The 7,500-nt window shown below is 54.3% G+C and overlaps 2 non-coding genes and 1 pseudogene across 2 annotated transcripts; all 3 read right to left on the reverse strand.

Annotated features, from left to right (window-relative positions):
- LOC124774623 overlaps positions 1-365 on the reverse strand; it is a 4,222-nt pseudogene extending 3,857 nt beyond the window's left edge.
- A 188-nt stretch (positions 366-553) lies between these two features.
- On the reverse strand, positions 554-708 carry LOC124774584. The gene has a single exon (XR_007015375.1). It is a non-coding gene; the product is annotated as a 5.8S ribosomal RNA (ribosomal RNA).
- Positions 709-1,060: 352 nt separating this feature from the next.
- Positions 1,061-2,969, reverse strand: LOC124774603. The gene has a single exon (XR_007015393.1). It is a non-coding gene; the product is annotated as a small subunit ribosomal RNA (ribosomal RNA).
- Positions 2,970-7,500: the final 4,531 nt, after the last annotated feature.

Raw genomic sequence — 7,500 nt, forward strand, 5'->3', positions numbered from 1 at the left:
ACTTGTTCGCTATCGGTCTCGTGGTCATATTTAGTCTCAGATGGAGTTTACCACCCACTTGGAGCTGCACTCTCAAGCAACCCGACTCGAAGGAGAGGTCCCGCCGACGCTCGCACCGGCCGCTACGGGCCTGGCACCCTCTACGGGCCGTGGCCTCATTCAAGTTGGACTTGGGCTCGGCGCGAGGCGTCGGGGTAGTGGACCCTCCCAAACACCACATGCCACGACAGGCGGCAGCCTGCGGGGTTCGGTGCTGGACTCTTCCCTGTTCGCTCGCCGCTACTGGGGGAATCCTTGTTAGTTTCTTTTCCTCCGCTTAGTAATATGCTTAAATTCAGCGGGTAGTCTCGCCTGCTCTGAGGTCGTTGTACGAGGTGTCGCACGCCACACCGCCAGCCGGCTGTGCACGCTACCGAGAAAGTACCGGTATGCGAACCGCCAGGCGACGGGCGCGCATCGCACGTTTGAGGAGACGCGGCCGGCCCCACAGGCGGCCGCGACACTCCCAGGTCTGCGAAGCGGGGCAAACGCCGCGCGCTTCAGTATACGTAGCCGACCCTCAGCCAGACGTGGCCCGGGAACGGAATCCATGGACCGCAATGTGCGTTCGAAACGTCGATGTTCATGTGTCCTGCAGTTCACATGTCGACGCGCAATTTGCTGCGTTCTTCATCGACCCACGAGCCGAGTGATCCACCGTCCTGGGTGATCTTTTCTCAAGTTTCCGCCGTCTCTTTCGAGACGGTCGCATAGGCGGGAGTGAGGCGTGTGGCGGCCCCTGTTCCAGCGTTCTGTGTCCAACGGCCTCACGGCCGACGGGCGTCGTACGGCTCCACACCGGAGCGGACAGGCACTCGGGCGAAAGTCATTCAAAACCGGCGCCAGGCGCCAGGTGCCGCAGGCCAGCCGCTCCAGCGCTTCAGCGCTCGTACCACACAACATTGCCGCTAGTTTTGAGAGGCACGCGTGGTTCCGCACGCGGCGCACGGCTACTGCGAGCCGTACAGGTAGCGTGTTGCGCGACACGACACGCACATCGAAAGACATGCAGTCTAGTCGGTAATGATCCTTCCGCAGGTTCACCTACGGAAACCTTGTTACGACTTTTACTTCCTCTAAATGATCAAGTTTGGTCATCTTTCCGGTAGCATCGGCAACGACAGAGTCAATGCCGCGTACCAGTCCGAAGACCTCACTAAATCATTCAATCGGTAGTAGCGACGGGCGGTGTGTACAAAGGGCAGGGACGTAATCAACGCGAGCTTATGACTCGCGCTTACTGGGAATTCCTCGTTCATGGGGAACAATTGCAAGCCCCAATCCCTAGCACGAAGGAGGTTCAGCGGGTTACCCCGACCTTTCGGCCTAGGAAGACACGCTGATTCCTTCAGTGTAGCGCGCGTGCGGCCCAGAACATCTAAGGGCATCACAGACCTGTTATTGCTCAATCTCGTGCGGCTAGAAGCCGCCTGTCCCTCTAAGAAGAAAAGTAATCGCTGACAGCACGAAGGATGTCACGCGACTAGTTAGCAGGCTAGAGTCTCGTTCGTTATCGGAATTAACCAGACAAATCGCTCCACCAACTAAGAACGGCCATGCACCACCACCCACCGAATCAAGAAAGAGCTATCAATCTGTCAATCCTTCCGGTGTCCGGGCCTGGTGAGGTTTCCCGTGTTGAGTCAAATTAAGCCGCAGGCTCCACTCCTGGTGGTGCCCTTCCGTCAATTCCTTTAAGTTTCAGCTTTGCAACCATACTTCCCCCGGAACCCAAAAGCTTTGGTTTCCCGGAGGCTGCCCGCCGAGTCATCGGAGGAACTGCGGCGGATCGCTGGCTGGCATCGTTTATGGTTAGAACTAGGGCGGTATCTGATCGCCTTCGAACCTCTAACTTTCGTTCTTGATTAATGAAAACATACTTGGCAAATGCTTTCGCTTCTGTTCGTCTTGCGACGATCCAAGAATTTCACCTCTAACGTCGCAATACGAATGCCCCCGCCTGTCCCTATTAATCATTACCTCGGGTTCCGAAAACCAACAAAATAGAACCGAGGTCCTATTCCATTATTCCATGCACACAGTATTCAGGCGGGCTTGCCTGCTTTAAGCACTCTAATTTGTTCAAAGTAAACGTGCCGGCCCACCGAGACACTCAATAAAGAGCACCCTGGTAGGATTTCAACGGGGTCCGCCTCGGGACGCACGAGCACGCACGGGGCGGTCGCACGCCTTCGGCTCGCCCCACCGGCAGGACGTCCCACGATACATGCCAGTTAAACACCGACGGGCGGTGAACCAACAGCGTGGGACACAAATCCAACTACGAGCTTTTTAACCGCAACAACTTTAATATACGCTATTGGAGCTGGAATTACCGCGGCTGCTGGCACCAGACTTGCCCTCCAATAGATACTCGTTAAAGGATTTAAAGTGTACTCATTCCGATTACGGGGCCTCGGATGAGTCCCGTATCGTTATTTTTCGTCACTACCTCCCCGTGCCGGGAGTGGGTAATTTGCGCGCCTGCTGCCTTCCTTGGATGTGGTAGCCGTTTCTCAGGCTCCCTCTCCGGAATCGAACCCTGATTCCCCGTTACCCGTTACAACCATGGTAGGCGCAGAACCTACCATCGACAGTTGATAAGGCAGACATTTGAAAGATGCGTCGCCGGTACGAGGACCGTGCGATCAGCCCAAAGTTATTCAGAGTCACCAAGGCAAACGGACCGGACGAGCCGACCGATTGGTTTTGATCTAATAAAAGCGTCCCTTCCATCTCTGGTCGGGACTCTGTTTGCATGTATTAGCTCTAGAATTACCACAGTTATCCAAGTAACGTGGGTACGATCTAAGGAACCATAACTGATTTAATGAGCCATTCGCGGTTTCACCTTAATGCGGCTTGTACTGAGACATGCATGGCTTAATCTTTGAGACAAGCATATGACTACTGGCAGGATCAACCAGGGAGCTGCGTCAACTAGAGCTGAGCAGCCGGCCGCCCGGGAGTGTGTCCCGGGGGCCCGCGCGAACACGCAAGCGTCCGCTCAATCATTCTGCAAACAGGAGGAGGCTGAGCTCCCCTGCACAATACACCTCGAAACCCTCTCAGGTCCCGGCGGCGCGCAGCGCCGTCCCAAGTACTTGGTCGGGTTCGAGAGAGGCGCAATCGCCCGGAGTTAGGCGAGTAGACGCTTTCGGTGCGACCACCCGTGCTCCCAACTGAGCTTGCCGCTGCCGACAGAGGCCCGGGAGCGTGCTGTCGTGGCATTGCCGGCGGGAGACAACACGCGCCACCTACGGTGACCGGCAGCTCCAACGCCAGCGCCACAGAAGGACAAAAGCCCCACTTGGGTGCCGAAGCGAACTCTCCCAGCACAGCGCACACGCCAACACATCCGCACAGCTGCGATACAAACCACCAGCGAGAACCGCTGGGGCGACCGAGCAGCAGACGGCGTCGCGGCGCCGAGCGCCGGGCGGCGGCGCATCCTCAACGCACACAGTCCTCAATCGGACCAGCACACTGCAGATGTCCACCGCGCTTCGCACCGGGCCCGCGAGGACCTACTTTGGCCGCACGGCGCCGCGCGCAGGGTGCGCCGGCGCGCAGCTGCGACGCCTGCCGCGTCCGTCGGCCGGCGCGCCTGCCACTGGCCGCCCCCACCAGCCGGCTGTAGCGCGTGCGCCCACGCACCGCGCGGCCAGCACGCCGGGAGGCGCCCCCTCACCGGCCGGGGACGGTCCCACCCAGCCACCGCCGCGTATCGCTTCACACCCAGATGCCGTTCAGTTTCGTCGGCATGGTGGGTATCGCTGGAACAACCGGTTAGTACCTCAACCTATCGTCGCCATCACCGATTCACCCCTAGCGAGAACAACCGCACCACAACGGGTTACCATTTCTTCATTTGCGTAACTTCACCAGAAAACGTAGGCGTCCATCGCCATTTGCAACTTCAACCATTATTGCATGCCTGTGTCAGGTGTCACGCCACACTACGTCTGCCCACATACACGCAACAAAATGTGCACGCCTAGACAATACGTGGAAGGTGGCCCCCGTACGTATGCGATGTCCATTGCTCGAACGACTGTCAACCGGCTTCTGTAGCATGTCGCAGATATGGAACGCGCTGCACCATGCCATCACGGTGTGTGAGGAGAGACGACTAGGTCCGAATACATCAACAGACAGCTCATGCTGATCGCCATCCACGGCGTCCGTTCCTCCCACACGTCTCTATGGCGTACCACACTGCAATCCAGCTCTCATAGGGAGACGACACGTAGCTGCGTGCACAATATTTGCACTGTATGGTCCGCCGTTTTTGGGCGCAGTCGTTGTACGGTCACACATGTGCCACGATGTATCATTCAGTACATAAGGACGAATGTGCAGTACAGATTGTGGTTCACGCGTACGACATCAGCGGACAGTTGACACAGGCCGCACCACAACGTAGCCTGCGTACGTCGCATGCGAAGGGCATTGAACATGCAAACTTGTCACCAACCACCTTGCGAAGGCAGGGGGCAAGGTGGGGACGTGGGGAGAGGTGGGGGGGGGGGGGGCGGCATGTACGCCCTGCTGCCATCCACATTACAGTGTACAGCAGGAGCATGTGGAAAGTCAGCAAGACTTGCAAGGTGTTTAACATGAAGCGATACACAGGGGAGCGGGCAGTGCGAGTAGCGAACTATATTGCGAGGGTTGCGGGTGGGCAACACTACACTAATTGAACGAGTCGTATAACAATTACAGAGCAGGTTTAGGCGACAACGTGGGTTACGATAGGCGACAACGTGGGTTACGTTAGGGGACAACGTGGGTTACGTTAGGGGACAACGTGGGTTACGTTAGGGGACAACGTGGGTTACGTTAGGGGACAACGTGGGTTACGTTAGGGGACAACGTGGGTTACGTTAGGGGACAACGTGGGTTACGTTAGGGGACAACGTGGGTTAGGTTAAGGCACAACATGGGTTAGGTTAAGGCACAACATGGGTTAGGTTAAGGCACAACATGGGTTAGGTTAAGGCACAACATGGGTTAGGTTAAGGCACAACATGGGTTAGGTTACGGCACAACATGGGTTAGGTTAAGGCACAACATGGGTTAGGTTAGGGGACAACATGGGTTAGGTTAGGGGACAACATGGGTTAGGTTAAGGCACAACATGGGTTAGGTTAAGGCACAACATGGGTTAGGTTAGGGGACAACGTGGGTTAGGTTAAGGCACAACATGGGTTAGGTTAAGGCACAACATGGGTTAGGTTAAGGCACAACATGGGTTAGGTTAAGGCACAACATGGGTTAGGTTAAGGCACAACATGGGTTAGGTTACGGCACAACATGGGTTAGGTTAAGGCACAACATGGGTTAGGTTAGGGGACAACATGGGTTAGGTTAGGGGACAACATGGGTTAGGTTAAGGCACAACATGGGTTAGGTTAAGGCACAACATGGGTTAGGTTAGGGGACAACATGGGTTAGGTTAGGGCACAACATGGGTTAGGTTAGGGGACAACATGGGTTAGGTTAGGGGACAACATGGGTTAGGTTAGGGGACAACATGGGTTAGGTTAGGGGACAACATGGGTTAGGTTAGGGGACAACATGGGTTAGGTTAGGGGACAACATGGGTTAGGTTAGGGGACAACATGGGTTAGGTTAAGGCACAACATGGGTTAGGTTAGGGGACAACATGGGTTAGGTTAGGGGACAACATGGGTTAGGTTAGGGGACAACATGGGTTAGGTTAGGGGACAACATGGGTTAGGTTAAGGCACAACATGGGTTAGGTTAGGGCACAACATGGGTTAGGTTAGGGCACAACATGGGTTAGGTTAGGGCACAACATGGGTTAGGTTAGGGGACAACATGGGTTAGGTTAGGGGACAACATGGGTTAGGTTAGGGGACAACATGGGTTAGGTTAGGGGACAACATGGGTTAGGTTAGGGGACAACATGGGTTAGGTTAGGGGACAACATGGGTTAGGTTAGGGGACAACATGGGTTAGGTTAGGGGACAACATGGGTTAGGTTAGGGGACAACATGGGTTAGGTTAGGGGACAACATGGGTTAGGTTAAGGCACAACATGGGTTAGGTTAAGGCACAACATGGGTTAGGTTAGGGGACAACATGGGTTAGGTTAGGGGACAACATGGGTTAGGTTAGGGGACAACATGGGTTAGGTTAAGGCACAACATGGGTTAGGTTAGGGGACAACATGGGTTAGGTTAAGGCACAACATGGGTTAGGTTAGGGGACAACATGGGTTAGGTTAGGGGACAACATGGGTTAGGTTAAGGCACAACATGGGTTAGGTTAAGGCACAACATGGGTTAGGTTAAGGCACAACATGGGTTAGGTTAGGGGACAACATGGGTTAGGTTAGGGGACAACTTGGGTTAGGTTAGGGGACAACATGGGTTAGGTTAAGGCACAACATGGGTTAGGTTAAGGCACAACATGGGTTAGGTTAGGGGACAACATGGGTTAGGTTAGGGGACAACATGGGTTAGGTTAGGGGACAACATGGGTTAGGTTAAGGCACAACATGGGTTAGGTTAGGGGACAACATGGGTTAGGTTAAGGCACAACATGGGTTAGGTTAGGGGACAACATGGGTTAGGTTAGGGGACAACATGGGTTAGGTTAAGGCACAACATGGGTTAGGTTAAGGCACAACATGGGTTAGGTTAAGGGACAACATGGGTTAGGTTAGGGGACAACTTGGGTTAGGTTAGGGGACAACATGGGTTAGGTTAAGGCACAACATGGGTTAGGTTAAGGCACAACATGGGTTAGGTTAAGGTACAACATGGGTTAGGTTAAGGTACAACATGGGTTAGGTTAGGTTACACGTTGTTGTAAGGAAAGGTGTGGGGGGGGGGGGGGGGGGCGGGGCGGCAGGTTCGTTGATAGTGATTATAGTAAGTGAATGCTTGTGACATGATGAGATTTGTCACGTCAGGATGCACCTTTGGCTTATTAGAGGCGGCGCTCCAATTCTATGCTTGTGTCAGACCTGTGTCTTTGACTCATGTCATTGTTTGTGCGCTGTGACAGGAGGTACTATTGTGATGTTGGGTGCACCGTTGTATAGGACATGTGTGGGTGTTGGTGCCTTATCTGCGCAATGGTGGATGTCGAAAGGGTGGGATATTCTATTTTCCGCATGGACCTCCTGGTCTGGTTGTGATAGTGTGGATTGTGTAATGTGGCGGAGAGGATGCACTGGATGTTGTTCCATGCTGGTGCTTACATATTGTATGTGCGCCTGTTAGAAGCAGAGAGTGGTGCGTGATCAGAGTGTCTGGCTGACGTGTGGTTCCCATTGTGGGCAGACTCTTTCAGCATGTATACGGACAGTTGTATATATTTTCTGTAGTTTGATGGCTCTGCATTGATTACTAATCAGCGCCGTGTGTACGGGTAATCTGGTTCCAGTCCACAATGTTCTATCTGTGTACATTAGTGACAAAGACTCCC

Source organism: Schistocerca piceifrons, unplaced genomic scaffold (assembly GCF_021461385.2).
Source record: "Schistocerca piceifrons isolate TAMUIC-IGC-003096 unplaced genomic scaffold, iqSchPice1.1 HiC_scaffold_967, whole genome shotgun sequence".
Taxonomy (NCBI): domain Eukaryota; kingdom Metazoa; phylum Arthropoda; class Insecta; order Orthoptera; family Acrididae; genus Schistocerca; species Schistocerca piceifrons.